Genomic DNA, 22,091 nt, shown 5'->3' with positions numbered 1-22,091 from the left:
ATCAAGGGAACACTTTATGCAAAAATGGGCACAATAAAGAACAGAAATTATATGGACCTAACAGAAGCAAATGGCACCCCACTCCAGTACTCTTGCCTGGGAAATTCCATGGACGGAGGAGCCTGGTAGGCTGCAGTCCATGGGGTCGCTAAGAGTCAGGCATGACTGAGCGACTTCACTTTCACTTTTCACTTTCATGCATTGGAGAAGGAAATGACAACCCACTCCAGTGTTCTTGCCTGGAGAATCCCAGGGATGGGGGAGCCTGGTGGGCTGCCATCTACTGGGTCGCACAGAGTCAGACACGACTGAAGCGACTTAGCAGCAACAGAAGCAATAGAGATGAAGAAGTGGCAAGAATACACAGAAGAACTACACAAGACCTTAATGACCCAGATAACCGTGATGGTGTGGTCACTCACACAGAGTCAGACATCCTGGAGTGTGAAGTCAAGTGGGCTTTAGGAAGAATTACTTTGAACAAAGCTAGTGGAGGCGATGGAACTTCAGCTGAGCTATTTCAAATCCCAGACGATGTTGCTGTTAAAGTGCTGCACTCAATATGTCAGCACATTTGGAAAACCCATAGTGGCCACGGGACTGAAAAAGGTCAGTTTTCATTCTAATCCCAAAGAAAGGCAATGGCAAAGAATGTTCAAACTATCATACAACTGCACTCACATTACATGCCAGCAAGGTAATGCTCAAAATCCATCAAGCTAGGCTTAAATAACACACCAATGAAGAACTCCCAGATGTACAAGCTAGATTTAGAAAAGGCAAAGAGGAGCCCGAGATCAAATTGCCAACGTGCGTTGGAATTTCAGAAAGCAAGGGGATTCCATAAAGCAAGGGAAATAAAGAAAAACATCTACTTCTGCTTCATTCACTATGCTAAAGCCTTTGACTGTGTGGATCACAACAAACTGTGGAAAATTCTTAAAGAGGTGGGAATACCAGACCACCTTACCTGCCTCCTGAGAATCATGTATGCAAGTCAAGAAGCAACAGTTCGAACTAGACATGGAACAATGGACTGTTTCAAAATTGGAAAAGGAGTATGTCAAGGCTGTATATTGTCACCCTTCTTATTTAACTTCTATGCAGAGTACATCATCCAAAATGACAGGCTGGATGAATCACAAGCTGGAATCAAGACTGCAGGAGAAATATCTACAAACTCAGATATTTGGAAGATACCACCTTAAAGGCAGAAAGCAAAGAGGAACTAAAGAGCCTCCCGATAAGGGTAAAAGAAGAGAAGGAAAAAGGTGGCTTAAAAATCAGCATTCAAAAATGAAGATCATGGCATCCAGTCACATCACTTCATGGCAAACAGATGGGAAACAATGGAAACAGTGGCAGATTTTATTTTCTTGGGTTTCAAAATCACTGGGGATGGTGACTGCAGCCACAAAATTAAAAGATGCTTGCTCCTTGGAAGAAAAGCTATGACAAACCTAAACAGCATATTAAAAAGCAGAGGCATCACTTTGCTGACAAAGGTTCATATAGTCAAAGCTATGGTTTTTCTGGTAGACATGTATAGATGTGAGAGTTGGGACATAAGAAGGCTAAGCATTGTAGGAATACTGTAGAACTGATGCTTTTAAATTGTGGTCCTAAAGAGAACTCTTGAGAGTCGCTTGGACAGCAAGGAGATCAAGCCAGTCAATCTGGAGGAAATTAACCCTCAATATTCATTGGAAGGACTGCTTCTGAAGCTCCAATACTTTGATAACCTGACGCCAAGAGTCAACTCATTGGAAAAGGTGCTGATGCTGGGAAAGATTGAGAGCAGGAGAAGGGGGTGGCAGAGGATGACATGGTTGGATGGCATCACTGGCTCAATAGACATGATTTAAAGCAAACACAGTGAGATAGTGAAGGACAGGTGAGCCTGGCATGCAGCAGTCCATGGGGTCGCAAAGAGAGTGGGATACGACTGAGTGACTGAACAATAACAGACATTTGTAAATGATGAAAAAGAGCATGAAACGAGGTAGGAAACAAATGGAGTTGTAATAACCTTGCATTACCCAAAATATAGTAAAAATATAACTAAAGGTTGTCTACTGTAAGTTTATAATACCATAAACATCAACTCAGGCTAAAATTATAAGAACTTTTGAAAATAATACAAAAAGAATTATAACTAGTAAACTAATAAAGGGGTAGAAAACAAAAATAAGAAATGATAACACAAAAGAAGTTAAGAAAGAAGAGAAAATAACTAATTGAAGATGGAAACTGTAGATCACAGATTTAAACCTAACTATAGCTCAGATGGTAAAGAATCTGCCTGCAATGCAGGAGACCCAGGTTCAATCCCTGGGTCAGGAAGATCCCCTAGAGAAGGAAATGGCAACCCACTCCACTATTCTTGCCTGGAGAATACCATGGACAGAGGGGCCTCATGGGCTCCATTCCAAGGGGTTGCAAAAACTGACAGACATATTTATTATGTTAATGTAACTGTGCCAAATGCTGCAAATAGAAGACACAAGACTGGATCAAGAAAAAACACTAACATCCAAAAAGAAATCCAACTACAGGAGGCATAAGAATGTAGAATGTGAAAGTAAAATACAATAATAGTTTTATCATACAAAGACTAACCACAAGAATGAGAGTATAATCGTACACGTAAAGTAGGTTTTAAGCCAAAAAAAATACCAATAGAGGAAACAGTTATACTGGAAGAAAAGCTATGACAAACCTAGACAGCATATTAAAAAGCAGAACGTTACTTTGCCAACAAAGGTCCGCATAGTCAAAGCTAAGGTTTATCCAGTAGTCATATATATATGTGAGTTGGACAATAAAGAAGATTGAGCACCAAAGAACTGATATTTTTGAACCGTGGTGTTGGAAAAACCTCTTGAGAGTCCCTTGGACAACAAGGAGATCAAACCAGTCCATCCTAAGGGAAATCCTGAATATTCACTGGAAGGACTGATGCTGAAGCTGAAGCTTCAGTACTTTGGCCATCTGATGCAAAGAGCTGACTCACTAGAAAAGACCCTGATGCTGGGAAAGATTGAGGGCAGAAGAAGGGGACAACAAGGACAAGATGATTGGATGGCATCACCGACTCAAGGGACATGAGTTTGAGCAAGTTCCAGGAAATGATTAAGAATAGGGAAAACTGGCATGCTGCAGTCCATGGGGTCACAAAGAGTCGAACACGATTAAGCGACTGAACTACAATAAAGACCAAAAAATACCAATAGAGAAAACAGTGACACTTTATAAAATCAAAACCAGCATAAATTATCCACCTTGACAGTTTCTTAGTGACTTGATACCTTTAAAATAAAAAAAAATTTTGAATGAAATTAGCAATGTGCTATTAGCTTTCAACAAAAAGTATGATAATAATGCAACTTTTAAAATAAATATTTAAAGATATACATTTGTTCAGGAAAGTGCAAAAGAAATATTCTGTTTGACTATATTATAAATGAAGAAAACATTTTCTATCTATTGACAATTAGGGACCATCTGTATATAGTTCATTAATTTCACAAAATTGATAAAGGCACAGTATGTTAGATGTGGGTGAGAAAAGACTTCAGGGGAGGACATGATTCATTATTTCAATCTATTCTGTATCATTACAATTAAATTTCTTGTCATTCTTTACCTCTCCGCTTACCTTCTGTTCTTGCTGTACATGCCTCACAAAAGCTTACACTAAAGATTCTTCTAAACATTCACTTTCCTATGGCAACATGCAGGTTCCTGAATTGCTGGCAAAAAGCTGTTAACAGTGCAGTCTGTGACTCTGAATTCATGATATTTACATTTAACTGAATCCTCAAGGCTGCCAGCAGATTATTTTTCAGTCTCTCTCATTTGCCACAGCTTATTTAAAATAGTCATCACTCTGCCATTGTTACTTTTAGAAGTTGCCTCTCAAATCACAAAGGATATTTAATCCAGAGATCTTCACTAATTTTCTGCCATCCAGCTTGCACATGGAAGCATGTCTCCTCTATCTTTCAGGTAGAATCAAAGAAGCATTTCTCTAGCCGCAGGTTAATCCCTGTAATGATACTCCAGATCTCATTAAACTTATCCTTCTTGATGACTTCACTATCTTTTATCTCATCTGACAATGTTAGTAGACCTCTTCTTTTGTTGGTTTCATTTTTTCAGCATTGAAATAACTTCAAAGATTTCCAGTCATTAAGAAAAAAGAAAAACTGAAAATCAACCTCCCTAAACTCCCATCTCCTTCCTTTATTGTCAGATTTATTTATTGAGCTGTACCTATGTTCTTTATTCATTTCTTCACTGCCCATTCATTCTGCAATGCACTGAAAAATGGCCTTTTCCTCATTGATATTTTAAACCTCTCTCTGGCTGATTCACATCAATGTATAACAAAACCCACTGAAAAATAAAAAAATTAAAAAAATTAAAAAAATAAAAACAAAAAAAAAATAAAAAAAATAAAAATAAAAAGCAAAAAATAAATAAATAAATAAATAAATAAATAAACCTCTCTCAACAGACCATCTTCATCTACAGTATTTGTGTCTATGCTTGTGTGTACATATATAATTATCTTATTTGGTACCTCACAAGCATGTTATATTATTACGTACATGTGTGCTAAATGACTTCAGTCGTGTCTAACTCTTCATGACCTTACAGACTATAGCCCCCCAGGCCCTTCTGTCCATGGGATTGTCCAGGAAAAAATACTGAAGTGGGTCGCCATGCTCTCCTACAAGGGATCTTCCCAACCCAGGAACTGAACCTGCATCTCTTGTGTCTCCTGAGTATCTTACTGTATCTCTTACATCTCCTGAATTAGCAGGCAGGTTCTTTACCATTAGTGCCACCTGAGAAGCACATTACTGATCACTTCCTCTTTGGAAAAGCTCTTTCCTTCCCTTAATTTCAATAACCATGTTCTAGAAGTCTACCTTCCTCCCTGGTTCCTTCATCCTTGTCTTTTTACAAGTTTTTCCTTTTATATCTAACCCTTTTCTAATTATTAAATATTTCATGCCTATAGGAAACTAAAAAAATTAAAGCCCATGTATTTACCATCAAGCTTTGTCAACCCTTAACATTTTGGTTTTTTTTTTTTTTGTAAAAAAGTAAAGAACTAAAACAATACATTAACGGTTGAACTGTCTTATATAGCCCACTTTGATCCCATTTGTTTAAATTTCCTGTCTGTTCTTCAAAGTGCTATCTGTTCAATGTCAGTGTTTTATTTTTGAATTTTATCATGTTTCAATTTCCATGTATGCCTGAAAACAATCTGAGAGGATACAGTGGTATACATATGACCAACAGATAAACTTCATGCTGTGTTCAGAACTTCTGTATACATATTATACTCTGCTTGATATACCAATTTCTAAAAGGATTATATTAAGATCTCCCAAGTATTATGGGTTTATAAATACCTCCTTATATTTTTTCAATTTTATTTTATATAATGACTAGCTGTTTTAGCAGTTATAAGTTTTCTATCCAATATCTGAAATCCTTAAAATAAATGATAAAATCATTAATGATTCATGTCTAAGTTTTCTCTTTCTAGTTTCATATCATGTCTCTCTCAACTGATAATGTATACACTCACCATATATAACTAAAGCCAGTGTCTCAAACTGAAGTATTTTCTTACTTTTGAAAATGGTTTCCTTTTTTGTGCAGATTTCAACACTCCCTTACATATGTTATCTGGTTAATATTTAAGCATTTTTTCTATCTCAACTAAGAGATCCATTCTTCCGTCTCAAAATTCCACCGGAGTGGATGTACTGTGGCGTCACTGGGAACTGCCTGTACTTAGAATAAAAGATCAGTTAGAACTATTTCTCTTGAAGGTCCCTCTCTCTTTTACCCTTTATATTGCTACACTTAGCACTTTGCCATATAAAAGGAGCCTCATAAATGGAAAGTGGAGAGACGAACTGACAAAGGCCTGTCTCTATCTGTAAGAGAGGGTGTAGCCTAGTACTGTGTGTGTTTTTGTAACTGTATGTATGTATACTGGTGGCAAAGAATATACATTTGGAGTGTAAATTTGTTCACAGTTCTTCATGATTCCAAACCAAATTATGAATGTTAAGAAGTTGCTCCTTTAAAATTTTTACTAACATCATGATGGTTAGAATCCTACCTGAATTTAGAATCAAAAGGTTTTGATTGATTGTATAGAAAAATCATTTTGAAATAATGTCCTAATTATGAATGTAAATGTGATATGCTAAAATACAATCTATCTATAGATAAGGTTCAAGTTGACATTTTACTCATTTCCATAAACCCAGATCAACTTACACACTTAAGTCTAGTTTCTTCTGAGCAATCAAGTAGATATGGTCCCTCCTTCTTTTGTATTTCTCTTGGTTCTCTTCTCCAAGACTCCTGTTTTTCATGCATGTAACCATCATATTGGGCTTCCCTGAAGGCTCAGATGGTGAGGAATCTGCCTGCAATGCAGGAGACCCGGGTTTGATCCCTGGGTCAGGAATATTTCATGAAGAAGGGAATGGCTACCCACTCCAGTATTCTCGCCTGGAGAATCCCATGGACAGAGGAACCTAGAAGGCTATAATCCATAGCGTCACAAAGAGTTAGACACGACTGAGCGACCAACACTACTACTAACCATCATATTTAGCTACTTGATTATTCATTCCTAGGGCATTAGATCCTAAAGCAGCAACATCTGTGGTTTATTTATTTTTTTCATTCCCTACACTAGCTAGCACATGGCTTGCACATTATAGATGCACTATTATGAAATTAAACTTGGATTTTTGGTTTGATAGTATACTAGAGAGCAACAAAAGTACTAATTTCAACTAAAAAAAATTTAGTAGAAATGTATGGACTCCCCACTTGCTTGTTTTGTCCTTTACACTGAATAAAGTTGAATGCAAATAATTATGATCATACAAAAAACATGAATATATTATTAAAAACAAACCAATTCAGACTATGGTGGTATAAACTTTAAACTTTCAAATTAAAATAACCCCAAAAACCACTAGTAAGCAACATTGTTTTATGGCAAATGGCATTCATTGCCTTGTATAAAATATCATAAACTCATATTTATATGAACTGTGCTATGGTCACTGTGGTACCTATAATTTCAAATCTGTAATACATATTTAATAGTTCAACATTTATCCTGCTCTGAGATAGGGTTTTGCACATAAAAGCTATCTATTTTTTGTTTCATTTTTAAAAAGTAACACAAACTACAAAATATGTTCTCTATAGATGGGGATAAATTTTCCTCATGTATCTTTTGGCTGTGTGTTTTATAGTGATTATGGGCAGAATCCTCATGAGTTGTCCAGATGTATTCTGAGATTCTGGTTTACTTCCCTTTTCTCTATTGACTTGCTATATAGCTTCAAGAAGTGCCTTAGCTCCTCTTAGAAAATATAGTCATTGCAAAATAGAGATTACATCAGCTTTTCTTAAATAACAAAAGACTATACTTGAGCTTTCTCTTAAAATAGAGAATTAGAAAACTAAGAATCCAAACCTAGATTCAGACACAATTATTTGATAGCAAAGTAAATTTAAGGAAAAGTATTTATTATTTATCATTTCTCCACTTATCTCCCACCCCCAGTATCTCTCTCATTTCATACTATTCTCAGATGATACTTCATTCTCAGCTAAGTTAAACCTGATTGGTTGATAATTATTTAAAACATTACCACTGACAGGAAAAATTTTATTTCCATAAGGATCAAAAGTTTTAAATTAAGGAAATGGATATCTTATCTCTTTTTGCTAAAGAAGAACAGTTAGATCTAAGAGCAAATATTTACATGTAGAAGCCTATAAACTAAGTGCTTTTGAAGTTCAACATTTGTTTAGGAATTACTATGGGTAAGGCAGGGTTCTAGACTTAGCAAAAAATAAGAGCAAGCAAAGAAGACTAGGCTTTGTCCTCATACAGTTTATAATCTTGGAGAAGAGCAGGGGAAACATTAATCAAATAATCTAAATTAATCAAATGATCACCAATACCCACACTTATATATGTATATATCTACAAATTGCCCTAAGTGCTGTGATGACCAATGGAAGGTGGTGTAAGACTGTGTAAGCAGGAGATCGAGCCTGTTCTGGTGGGACAGGAGGGTATCTCTAAGAGGGTCACCAGAAGTTGCAGACCTCGGTGCTCACCAACACTAAACAATAAAGCTCGTCTTATCCATATGGCATAACTAAAAGTAAAATAAGCTTACCTGAAAAACAAACTTGTTCAAACAGAGAAGAGAAATAGTAATCAAAAGTTTACTAAAATGAGAGCAACATGGAGAACACTGTTTTCTCAAAATGCTTTGAGATGTGATTAATAATGTGGTATTATTCCATATGAAAACCCTTATATGTGCAATATAAATGAACCTATAGATGATACATAAACAGAATTGCGAACAGAGAGAACAGACTGGTGGTTGCCAAGGGGGAGGGGAATGGAAGAGGGATGATTAGGAGTTTGGAATGAGCAGACGCAAACTGGGGTGTACAAGATAGATATACAACAAGGCCTTGCTGCATAGCACAGGGAACTATATTCAATATCCTGTAGCAAACCGTAATGGACAAGACTGTGAAAAAGCGGGTGCATATATGCATATATGTCACTTTGTGTACAGCAGTAATTAACACAATATTGCAATTCAACTATATTAAATTAAACTATAATCAATTAAAACATGGTATTATTATAATACACCACAAAACACACTGACTTCAAAATCCTGAGTGTTGAGTTATGGGCCAGATTTTTTATTATTATTTTATTTTTCTTCTTGTTTAAATACATTAAGCTTTGATTAGTCCAGTTGATTCTCAGTCCAACCTGCTAGGACAAATCCTCAGAAAAAGATGATCCAGGGGACCTGGGATCTTGACAGACAATATTGAGAAACACTAGAAAAGCCACTGTTATTGGCCAAAGGATGGTGCTAAAAGATTTTCAGTACTGTGTAAAATGCAAGAGTAAGGTCTAGTCTGGTATTGCCTAAACTGTCATCATAACCAATTTTACAACACAGAATACATTTGGAAAATCATGTTGATTTTATACTCAACTCTTTAATCATCTTGTTTGGAGATTCACAATAAACAAATACTCAGTTGTTGATGTGACATCTGAGTATACCAAAATCCTTGGGAATTTATGCAGTGAAGAAACCTCCTTAATTTTCTTTAAGCTGTTTGCAAAGCTAAATTGATTTAGCTTTGTTCCTTAATAAATATGTATATACAGTAGAATTATATTTGCTGTAACATTATTTTGATCTGTTGACCTAGCCCAAGTCACATCAACTGACAGATGAAAATTACTTGATCCTTGGAAGTTAAGTAACTTCCAATGTTATATACACTTGGTGAAACAGTGAGGATGAGAAATGTGTCTTTACTCCCTTACTCTCATTCTGCCTCTTGTAACATTTTAACACATACTAATAATACAGTTTGTCTTAATACATTTAGATACTGATTTTACCATGATATTCAGCTATATCTGAAGAACTAAAGCTTATATCAAACAATCATAATATATATCAATAAAATAGTTACTATTATTTTATACTAATAAAATTTTATACATATTCATGAACTGATCATTTGGATGTCTAATACCTCATTTCATCTATTACGGAAAATGAGGGACTGAAATTGATAAACTTTTTCTCATGAAGGCTATATAACAAGTTATGCAATGCTATTAATCGACTTTCCTCAGATTCCTTTCACTGTGGTCTTCTGAAGGTTTTAGGAACTTATGCTGCAGTATAATTGGTTCCCAAAATAGTCATAAATGTGGGCACTATAGAGAAACAACCAGTTAAACTCATATACATTTACTTTCATGCAGCCATTTGATGTCAATAGAAGGAGCACATACAGAATTTCTTCTCAGTGGCCATTTCTTAGTGCCTTAATTGGACAGAAATATTAAAGGAATGAAAGTATAGAAACTAAAAAATGCTATGAACTCGAATGTTCTACCAACTAACTTTTCAAAGTAATATTGTATCTAATTAACATGGGATCCCATAAAAACATAATGAAATTAATTGAAATAATTGCATACTATATCACCATAAAAAGAGCTTCGATGCATTTTCACAGAACAGCTTAGTGTTAGTAGCTCAGTCGTGTCCAACTCTTTATGACCCCGCGGACTGTAGCCCACCAGGCTCCTTTGTCCGTGGAATTCTCCAGGCAAGAATACTGGAGTGGGTGGCCATTTCCTTCTTCGGGGTAATTTCTCGACCACAGGGATTGAACCCAGGTTTCCTGCATTGCAGGCAGATTCTTTACCACCTGAGCCACCAGGGAAGCCCCAATAAATTATTTCTGGTGTAGGGGGAAATTTCGCTGTTCTATGAGAAAATGCATCATATAATACATCATATGTATTATCTTATAGAACAGCGTAACTTCCCCCTACAACAGAAAGAACTTATTGGGCAGATGGAGAAAATTGCAACTACTCTTCTACTAATAATTTTCAGCAAAACAAAGCAAAATAAACACACACACACACACACACAGAGAGAAAGGCCTGCCTAGAGGCAGCAGTAAAATTAATTGGAGTCTGAATAAGGGTGTAGCCTATATTGCTCATTTTCTACTGTATTAGTGTTCCTTTGAATTATCCTTTATATCACTATTCTCCTAATGCTGGTAACATCGCCACCATCCAGTACTCAAATGACCACTTAATGGTCTCTGATACTAAATTTAGTTAATTTGCATGGTTAGTTTGCATGGATGACTGCTGAAAACCAGGTTTACTTTTGAATTATATTAATTTACAATATATCCTATCTTCATTAAGAATGCTTTGGCCCTTTCAATCACATTTTCTCTCCCCTTCATCTGCATTCTACATTAGTTTTACTCTTTCATCATATTTTCCTCTATAATAAAATTACTACTGACTCCTAGTCACTTATCTCATCAAGCTCAAATTCTGATTTGAACTGATTTGATTTGAAAATCAAAGTTTGATTTTCAAGGCTCTCCATGTACATCTATGGGTTATCATTATGTACCTAGCTTTGCTCTCTGACAGATCCATCCACTTCCATTGACCAAGTGGCTCATTTCACATGCTCAGAATCTGTACTTATTTCCCATTGTCCTCCATGTTTTGTGAATGCTATGCACTCATGCTATGCTATGGATGTTCATTCATTAAGTGGAAAAGTTTCTTCCCCTTTCCCCTATCTAAATTTTACTCCCTTCCAAAATCTGTCCCACTGAAATTACTTCGCATCATTCTGACACTTATTTACCATTTTACCATCCTTAACATTTTGGAGCAATTTTGGCTCTTCAACATGAATCATTTCTTAAGAATATGCCATGAACTTTGCTAATTATTGCATGTGTATTGTTTTTTCTTCTTCAAGCCAATTTGCATACTTTTTCAGTTTATATCAATGTCTTACACTCCTTTATCTTTTAACACACTTCCTTACATCTAGCATAATGATGAGAAAACGGTGTGTGCTCAAAATCCTTGTTGATTGATTGATTGAAATAATTGCATACCATCAGGTTGTTTTTGTCATTAGGTGACAAAATCAAGTTTTAGAGATTCACTTAAATGCCTGTCTATCAACCTGCCAAGAACTGATGCAATTGGAAGCCATCATCATCCTGAGAGTCAGACAAATCATTAACTTGAAAGGGACTGCCACGTATTAAAAATTCTCTTTATGGGTTTTGATGAATTGCATTGTTTGACTCATTCTTCTGTATTAAACTATAAATATGATGCATCTAGAAATAATATTACCTTTTCAGTGTATTAAAAAATGGCACTCCTTTTCCTAGAATTGTCATCTTAGTTTACTGTTAAAAAGTTTAAAAAAGAAAATCACATGACTTTAGCCCAAGATATTTTCTACATAATGCAGAAGTAGAATGATTTTTAAGAGAAACTAAAAAATAGTAAACTTACTGAGACAATGTTATTTCTTGTTAAAATAAACATCTACATAAATTAGCTTAAATTGACTAATAGCGGTAAATATTTTCTAATACATTTATTTATTTAGCATATTACTAGTATAGTACTTATCTAATTCCATGCATTTATTTCTTTAGATATGTGATCTTAAAAATATATACATAATACACAGTAGAGTGAACTATGAGTTTCATCACAAAACCTGATCATATATTTTTAAAATAGATAGTAACATAGCTTTCAGACTATGTGGGTAAAATAAAGCTAAATTTAAGTTTTTTGACTGAAGTATAGCTGATTTACAAAACTGTGTTAATGTCTGCTGTAAAGTGAGTAAATCTAAATTTTTATTATGAAATTTTATTTCATAAATATTTTTGTATTTTTAATACATAGTATAAAGAAGAACATAGCATATGAAAAATGCAGCATATGAAAAATGGAGCATAATGAAGATTTACTTTTCTTCTGATTTTGAATTTTTTTGGTAGTTGGTATTTTTAATTCTCAAAGATTTGCCTTCTCACTGATTTAACCTCTATTGATCCTTTTAATTCCCAGCTGTTTTATTTCTGCTTTGGGAAAAGTTTTCAGGTCTTTTGCCCTTTATCTTTCCACAGATATTTCTTTTCTCTGTAAAGGCAAAGGTAGCAGATTTCCCATAGTTTTCAGACTATTTATTTTCTTTCCACACTTTGTATTTTCTCAATCACCGATTTCTCCTTCCAACCCATCAACACACTCCATAGTTGATCTGCATCTGCCTCAATAGACCCCAGAAAATTATGTTCACACACACACATACACACACACACACACGCAAACTCTCCAGGACTAAGAGACACTTTTCTTGTTTAACAGCAGTATTTAATTTTTAGTGGTATCTTTTACTTTTTCAAGTTAGGGCTGCACTTAATTCAACTTTTTTTAATAAATAAGAGGAGAAAGGAAATTCTATCTCCATAGTTGGTACTTTTTTCAGATTGTATCCTTTGGGGGACCCACAGAAGTAGAAGGTGTTGAAGGAAATATTAGAATTTGGGTTCAAACTTTCGTACTGGCAAATTGTCACACTCTTGACAGGCAAGCAGTTGGCTTTTCAAGTAGGCTTATGTTCTGTTTTTTTGTTGATTTAGAAGAGCCAGAGCCCTGATCTGTTCAGTGTTTGTTTTAAAAACTGAAGTTTCAATAAAACGGGCCATTTGGGCTGATTGGAATGTGTGTGGATGGTAGGTGGTATATAGTCAAGTGCATATTTTTATAACAGCAAGTTTAACTGGGACTCATGTGCAAAGTGGTGCCAAGTTGCGAGGATCTCCAGCTTTCTGTTGAAGAATGTTGAATAATTCCTGCTGTCTTAAAGTTAGTACTTCCTCTTCAAGTGATATGGGTCAGCCCTGACCGGTGCTATTTTTTGCTTGCTCTTTGGTGGTCATCCAAGAATATAAAAGGAGAACATCTGGATTTCTGTCAGTTCCAGCCATGCTGAAAAGCTCTCTATAGGGTGTGTTTGTTTTTACAGATTCATACACATTCTCCAAATGTGATTTTCCAAGGCAGCCACATTTCAAAACTGTGAACTTTATCTCATTAAGTGCTAAAACTAAACAAAATATCTTTTAAGCTCTCATACGAAGTTCTAGTTCTGAGGCAAGTCACTTTTTAAATCACATGTTTCATGCTTGATGTAACTCTAATTCCCCTTCTTCCTGGAAACCATGACTTGACTTGGAGAAGCACTAAAAATGTTCACTGTTTAATGATAATTAACAACTCTTAGTTGGGTTATTTTTGCAGTCTTTGGAAAAGAAAAATCTTTTTTAAACATGAATGTAATAGCTCTTTGAAGCAGTTGACATCTCTGAAGTATAATAAGGTAGTAGTTTTATTCACAGGAGGGGTTGAAAATAGGGAAAATATAATCTTCTCCTAATTGTTTATTCATTCAATCTCAAATCCAAACAGGTAAAAAAAAAATTCATTGGGAAAAAAACTGTAAGTCTCAAATCCCTGTCTGATTTTACAAAAGTTTTATCTTTAAAGAACAACCATATAAGAGGAGTGAGTTTGTCACCAACATGACTACTACTTCTCCAAAAACTGAACAAAATGACATTAATACTGATACTGAAGTTATTTCCGACAGGCATCTTTGGCTCCATGTTGACTAGGTCAGTGTGACATAGAAGAAACCAAATTTAAATGTTTTAGAGCATATTTACAAATCCTTGAAACTGTATTTCCAGCTTAAGTTTAACGTTTTAATGTGAATTTAGCTCCATTTTAGGTTTTCAATTTAGAATCTCTAGGAAGGGCTACATTTTAAATTTCTCCATGTACTCAGTCCCAGTACTAAATTCATTATTAGCTATGAAATATAAGAATGTTCTTATATATCTGGACAATCTTTTCCATAACTTTAAAATTTTTGCAACCTGATATGATCACTATCATTTAAACATTATCTGACATCATTTCTTGTCCATATCTCCTAAAAACAAACTTCAATGTAAAATTTTATTATTTTTGATTTCTTTCCATTCAAAGTGCTCTACAATCATTTTATGAAGTTTTTTTTTTTTTAAGAAGTAGATATAAAGGTGTTTCTAAGAGGAGGAAAATATTCCAATGATATTGTAACTGGAATTATGAGGTTCTAACTATCAACACTTCAGTTGCTCCATGCCAACCACATATGCTAACAGTGGTCCATTTGAATCCTGTGTAACACTTTGGCCTGTTTGATCCACAATTTGTAGCCAAACATATGGCGAGAGGCTTTGGAGAAGAGTCTTCAGGCTGGCTGACTGCTGTTGATGTCTCTGGGATCACATGCCCCATTTAAGTCTCTGCAGTTCCAAATTGGAGCCTGAACCCTGTCTGCCTGCGCTGAAATGTGAGAAGGTCCAGATTTTTTACAGCCTCCAAGCCTCCCAGACAACTATAATTATCAGCACTCTGAAGAGCTAGGAATATAAGCCAAATGCAAACAAATTAGGGAAGGAGAGCAGAAGAGCTACAGCTGTTGGGTCAAGCTGGGTGCAAAATAGTTCAGTATTTTCAGAAATCGGAGAAGAATGTCACCACAGTGAACTTTCTGTGATAAAATGGGCTTGTTCTTTAGCACTTCTCTTTCTAGCACTGGAGGAGAAATCAGCCTAAGAGAACAGCTTTTAAATAAATAAGTACGGATGTGGTGAAGATATGTGTGCAAAACTGTAAAATTTTTGAAGGGGCAAACATTATGTGATAATTTGGAGACTGTGCATTTTCTTGGGGAGATAGGCATCACTGATAATTATAACAAATTATCTTAAAGTTTAAATTCTGGGGCTAGATTTAGAAAGCCTCTTCACTGAGAATTTAGAAAGAATTGGAAATTCTACCAAAACTAGAAAGCCTACTTGACTTTTTCTTTCAATTATAGTATTTTATTGCATCTTTTCTGAATGCATATTTTCTGATTTAATGTTTAATTTTCTTGTAAATCTATCCTAGCTAGTCTTCCCCTTTTCTTGAAACACTGCTAACATAAATGCCATGCAAATGCAGGGTTTCAGTTAAACTTCTGTTTTCATATTGCACACCCTTGATTCTCTGGGTTGGAGGCATATTTCATCCTATGATGCCTTTGATAGTTTCATTTCTGTAGTTCTGGTACTTGCTGAAGTCCTGGGGAGCCAGTAAGGCAATGAATGAAGCAGAGGGGAAGACCTCAGGGGAGTGGAGAGGTTAAGGTAAACTGGACAGTGTTCCCATTCTAAAGGAAGCTTCCACGTCACAGCTCCAGCTGAGTTTTTTGTGGTTAGGTGAGAATGAAGACCCAAGATCTCACAAATCTGGTTTATTATGAATATATTGTATGATTTTTAGATGTTGACAAATTATTGTTTTCTATTTTAAAGAAGATCGATTTCTTAAATGTGTTGCCAATGTTGATACTGGGACAGATTGAGGGCAGGAGGAGAAGGGGGCGACAGAGAATAAGATGGTTGGAATGGCATTACCAATGCAACGGACATGAGTTTGAGCAAATTCCAGGAGGTAGTGAAGGACAGGGAAATCTGGTGTGCTGCAATCCATGGGGTCTCAAAGAGTTGGACACAACTTAGCGACTGAACAATAACAATACAATTCCATGAACAGACCTTTCTGAAGGCGTTTAGCCTAATTGCTGTCAATTTATAAACTTTACTCTAAGACAAGCAATATTTACCAAAATTTATTATGAAGTATTTAGAACTTTGGGTTTGTCCTAAGGAAACCAGCATTGTTTTTCTCCCAGGACCTCAGCTTCTCTTCCTACTTTTCCAGAAAGGAAATCCCTCCTTCATGCACTCCCTCCTTTTGAGATTCAATGAGTAGCCCAATTCCATCAACTGTACCTTCTAAATATCTCTTAAACCTCTACTCTGTAGTAAATGTCCAATTTCCACTACCACTATTTTCCACTTAACTGCCATCATCCCTTAATTGGAATCTTACCTATTGATCTTTTTCTAAAAATACCTTACCCCTTCCTCTGCTTCCTGTCTTAGAGTTTAGTATTGTTTTCTCAGCACCCGCTCCTCCAGACTTATCATTATTAACCGTTTATTCCTTATTATTGTTTTCATAGCAACAGGTCAAAATATCATCTACCAACTCAGTACAAGAAAGCCATAGTAGCCCGTTTCCCAGGTTCTCAACTTGAGCCCCACTATGGTGAAGAACTCAACTTCAACTATTCTTAGAGCTCTTTTGTCCCAAGGTTACTTCCACATTTCTGAAGGACTCTAATATAGTACCAGAGTGTGGGGAGGCCCCTCGGTCACCCACCATTTCAGTTTACTGCTGAAATATAGTTTTTGATGCCCATATGGTCCTTGGGTGTGGCTCCTCTGCTGCTTCTATCTAAGCTTGGGACAGGAGTCTCACAGAGAGGGTAGGATCCTCAGTGGGATTCTCAGAATTGCTCCACTTTCCTACACCAGTGTCTCCCAACTCTTTTCTCCTTAGTAATTGCCTCTGTATAGCTATACTGTCCATCTCTTTATACTCTGTTATGATCATTTAAGAGGCCACAAAATATTACATTATGCAAGATTTTTTTCACCATTCAAGAACCCATTTTTGCTCTCTTAGACCTACTAGGAAGCCATCCTTCAAGGAGTTCTGCTATGACCTTGAGTTACTGATAGAAAAGAGGGCCCTGAATGCTAAGGTTCTAGAACAAGATGTATTTTTTCCAGCCTTCCCCCAGCCAGGGGATCTCTTTCTTATGTGACATTAGCATTTTCTTGCACCTTCAAAGCATTTCTCTTATTCCTTCAAATCATCTTGTTTTTTGACAATGTCCTTTGAAAAAACATTAAGATGAGACACTAAACTATTCATACAAACACTCTGCTTACCCTTTTTTTAAAGAAAGAAAAGAACAAATGGTCACATTCTCCTAGTGGGTAACAAAATATATTTGCTTTTCTTACTCTTGGAGGGTTAAAAGGACGAGCCAGGTAAATCTATTCAATAAAACTGTTTAAAAGTTGTACATGTAGGGAATTTTGTCACATTGTCATCCATCTCTTTCTACTAGACTATATAAGCTTCAGTAAGGGAGAAATTATTTTCTCATCTCTGTCATTTTAAAGCTCTATAAAAATCCTGTCACATACATCATACATGCATGATGTTCTTAAATAAATGACCTAGGCTAAGGGTCAGTGTGTTAGTCTACTAAAAACCACAAATAGGGTGTCTTACACAACAGAAACCTATCTTTTTACAGCTCTGGAGATTTCTGATTTCTGATGAGGCCTCTCTCTTTAGATCATATGTGGCTACTTTCTTGCTATGTCCTCAAAATGGGCTCTCCTCTGTGCAACATGCAGAGGAGAGCTCTTCCTCTTATAAAAACAACAGTCATATCAGATCACAGCCCCATCCTTAGAAACTCATTTACTTTGATTACCTCCTTAAAAGCCTTATCTTCAAACAGAGCCACATTGAAGGCCAAGGCTTCAATATACAAATTTTGAGTGGACACAATTAATGGAGCCATCAAGGAGTTTTGGTAAAAGTAGCAGCAGTTCTTTTGGTAAAAGGACAAGATATGAAAAATTTTAGGCCCTCAGACCATCCAGTCTCTATTTCTGAACTCTGCCCTTGCAGCATGAGTGAGTGAGGCTGTGTCCAATGAAACTTTATTTACACAGTGAGGTAGTGAATGAACTGGATTTTGCCCACAGGTTGTAGTTTGCTGACAGCTAATACAGACCTGCAAATGTTACAACTTTCTTACCTATTCACACAACTCTCCATGTCTAGAAGCATATCACAAAATTTCTGCTTGCAACCATTTAATGACTTCTGTTTGTCTCTGGAATATAACATAAACTTCTAGGCATAAGAAGACTATTTTGTTTCAACCAAACCACTAGGCTTGCAGGATCTTGGTTCCCTGACCAAGGGTGGAACTCATGCTCCCTGCAGTGAACATGCTGAGTGCTAACCACTGGACCACCAGGAATTCTCATAAGGAGGCTTTTTCTACTGAGTTGATAGCATGTCAGCAAACTTCTTTTCTACCCTGTACAGTGAATAATGTTCACTTCTCCAAACAAAACCAAGCACATCTGCAGTTGGTGTTTTTGCCTAGGGTATTTCTTTCCTATCTGGAGGTTCATCCTCTTTGTAGATGCCCCACCCCATTCACCTGGAGTAGCACCCAGGCTATGTCAACTTCACAGTAGCCCAAACTCCAGTCAAAGTTATTCATTTCTTTTTCTTCTGAACAACACAAATATTTATCATTATACCATTAGGTAAGTACTAAGTCAACTTCCCCAACACTGAGTGTATCTTGTATGCATTTCTATAACCCAGCTAATACTTAGCAATTTAAAAACATCATGGGAACTCTGTAAAAATATTGTGGGAACTTTCTAAAAGTTCCCCCCATCCCCCTGAGTAGCATCCTGTGTTCTAGATCAATAGTTCTTAACCAGAGGTGATTTTGAGCCTACAGGAAATCTGACAATATCTGGAGAAATTATTAGTCATCATAACTTGGGGGAGGAAGGGTGTGCTGCTCCTGGAATCAAGTGAGCTGATGCTATAGATGCTGGCACACATGTTCAATGCACTGGACAGCCCCCATGATAAAGAATTATCCATTCCAAAATGTTAGTAGTACTGAGGTTGAGAAACTGATCTAGGTCAGTCAAGGATATTCCTTTCCTTTATATTTGCTTTTCCTACAACTACTGTTTTAGGAGATTCCCCATTCTACTCAAAGGGATTCATATGGCTTTGTACTGCTTAACTTTATCCATTTGTTTTCATAGTAACAAGTTTTGAAGGTAGACTATATTAAAGAAGTAAGAGTAGCTAGGTCCATCTGGGGTCTATTTTCATTTAAGTACATGAAATATTTGTAGGAAAACATAGGAATGTTTGATAAGAAGCCAAGTTCAGAATATGTCTCATTGGTAAATTCAAGTGACAAGTGGTAAATTCATCCAAATTTCTATCAGCATGCTAGGGCAGAGCTAGGCTTGCCTCTGGGGAGCCTGGAAGTTTCAGAATGAAAACAGTGATTTAGAGTTATTTCAGGATGAATCACCTGTTAATACCTCCCCTCTGTGTTTTATTTAGAGTGTCAGAATAGTAAGGAGAAATGAAGAACTTATTTGTAGAACCCAGAAAGTAAATGTTCTGAATAAAATAATATAAAATCAATGCAAAAACCCCTAAAATATGAATAAACTTATAAATTCTTGAAATAAAGGAATGAAGAGAGAGAGAGGAAAGAAGGAAAAAGTAAAGACATAACCGGTAAATTAGGACAGAAAGCATGAAGTTTGAGTCAGGTGCAGGCAAGTTTATATTTAGTCACTAAATGTAATCAGTGGTATGACCTTGGACAAGTTTCTTATTTTCTCCTTTTTCCTTAGCTCAAAAATGGAGACAGTACTGTTATGGAAATTAGATGAAAATATATACAGAAAACATCCATCACCGTATCTGGTACATAGAGAGTGCTAAATATATGTGTAAAAAATAATGTTTGACAATCTGTAGACCATAACTTCCTGGAAGTAATAGAATGTTCCAAGATAAAGTATTTTAGGGCCAGGCAGGCCAGAGATATGATTTCCATGAATATATTTGTATGGGTAGCAGTAAAGTTAATAAAAATCTCTGTTCCCTCCTCTCACCAAAGTCAGTCAAGAATTTTAAATGAAGCCCCAGTTCAATTTCCTCCACTGCCAGTTCTGCCTTTAGAGTCAAATATACTACAGATAGATGCTTTCACTCTCTGTTACCACACTAGTCCAAACCACCATCACCTACCACTGAAGTGACACAGACTTCTGCAAGAGGTTTTGGATGATCTAGATGTTTCCCCCTTTTCTCTCTTCCAACTCAAAGAAAATCCATTTTTAAAGGTGTCAATCTGTTACCCTTTGTAACAGGGTAAGATCACTCCTTTTGCACCTCACATAAAATCCAGACTTCTTACCATGGCTCCCAAGATCTTGCGTGATCCCAATCCTGTCTATCCAACTGTCCTCTCTTTATCCATCTCTGTCTCGCTCCCTGCTCCAGTCACAGAAGCTTCTAGGCTCAGAAGTCTAGAAGTGCACCACACTTCTTTCCTCAGGGGCTTTGTAAACATCCCTCCTCTGCTCTTCACAACACTGACTTCTGATCCTTCAGGACTCAACTGAGAGTCACTTCACTGCAGAAGAGTTTCCTTCCTTCTCTTTTAAAGTAGGTCCTATATTGTTAATCTCAAAACCTACAATCCCCTTTATTCCTTTTTTTCGTTTATCACAAATTTCGTTTATATACATGCTAAATTTGTTTCCCTGCATACATTTTGTTTCCTGACTCGGCCATAAACTCTAGAAACAGAGAGCACATGTATGTATAGTTTACAACTACCTACCTAGAATAGACAATATTTACCATGCTGGGTCAAAAACCAAATATTCAGTAAATACTTGAATGTATGAATGAATGAATGAATGATGAACTTATTCATTATTCAATAATCAGCTTAGTGACTGATTTCTTTAAGAATTTACTAAACTTTCCTTTTACTTGTGGAATATGGAGAAAGAGTACAATAAAAGTTTTACAATGTCTTCAGTTTCAAATGTTGATTTAAACATTTTTTAATAAAAATGCATACATAGTAGCATAAAAGGATGACTCATGATATTTCATTTCATGAGACCTTTTGTTCTTTACAGATAAGAACCTGTTTTGTATTCAAGAGGTACAAAATAAATTCTGGTTGAGTTACAACTTGTCACAAAGAAAATACTCTAGAAATACAAGATGGTTTTTGTTTTCTTCTTATTTTCTCTTTTTTGGTTGAAGAATATTTGTATACAGTACTATATTACTTAGGTAAGATAGTGTTTAAATTTTTTAAGAACTGAAATATGAATTCTGTTGGAGTAACATATTTTAATATCAAAATAATTCTAAAAATTCTAACTTCACTTCATATAGCTAAAGCACTTTTGTCACTGTTGTCACATTAAGTCAAACCCTTTTGGTATAAGTTTCACTATATAATAATAAATGAATTTCTTACATAAAAAATGAATTTTTGAAAAGTTAAAAATAAACAAAAACTTGTTCAAAATCACACAGTTATTAAGAAATAGGGCCAGGAGTAAAACTCTAATAAGACTTTAAAATCCATGTTTATTCTTCTGTATGACAGCTGTCTTTTCTATAAATGCACACCTTTCCTTGTAAATCCACATCATCTATTTATCACTAAAGGGAATTTTACCATGGTTTGAAATTAATAATTTGCTTTTTCTATGCTCTGTCACATTTCCTCAAAGCCATCTGAACATCAAGACAGATTTTCTATGGGGCTATCAGTTGGGTAATAGTCATCGCATACACATTTTTGGAAAAAAGTACTATGGCCTTTCAGCTATTCTAGGTAATATAGAAAACAGGAAAGAAATCTGAGACAAAAGTGCTGCATTTTATGAACATAAGTTGCATAAATTTTGATTCTCCAAGTGTTTGTTGTTTCATGCTCTATGCAAATTACTGAAGGAAGTGTCGTGGCCCATCC

The sequence above is a fragment of the Muntiacus reevesi genome, chromosome 13 (genome assembly GCF_963930625.1).
Source record: "Muntiacus reevesi chromosome 13, mMunRee1.1, whole genome shotgun sequence".
NCBI lineage: Eukaryota > Metazoa > Chordata > Mammalia > Artiodactyla > Cervidae > Muntiacus > Muntiacus reevesi.
This window is presented reverse-complemented; position numbering follows the sequence as displayed.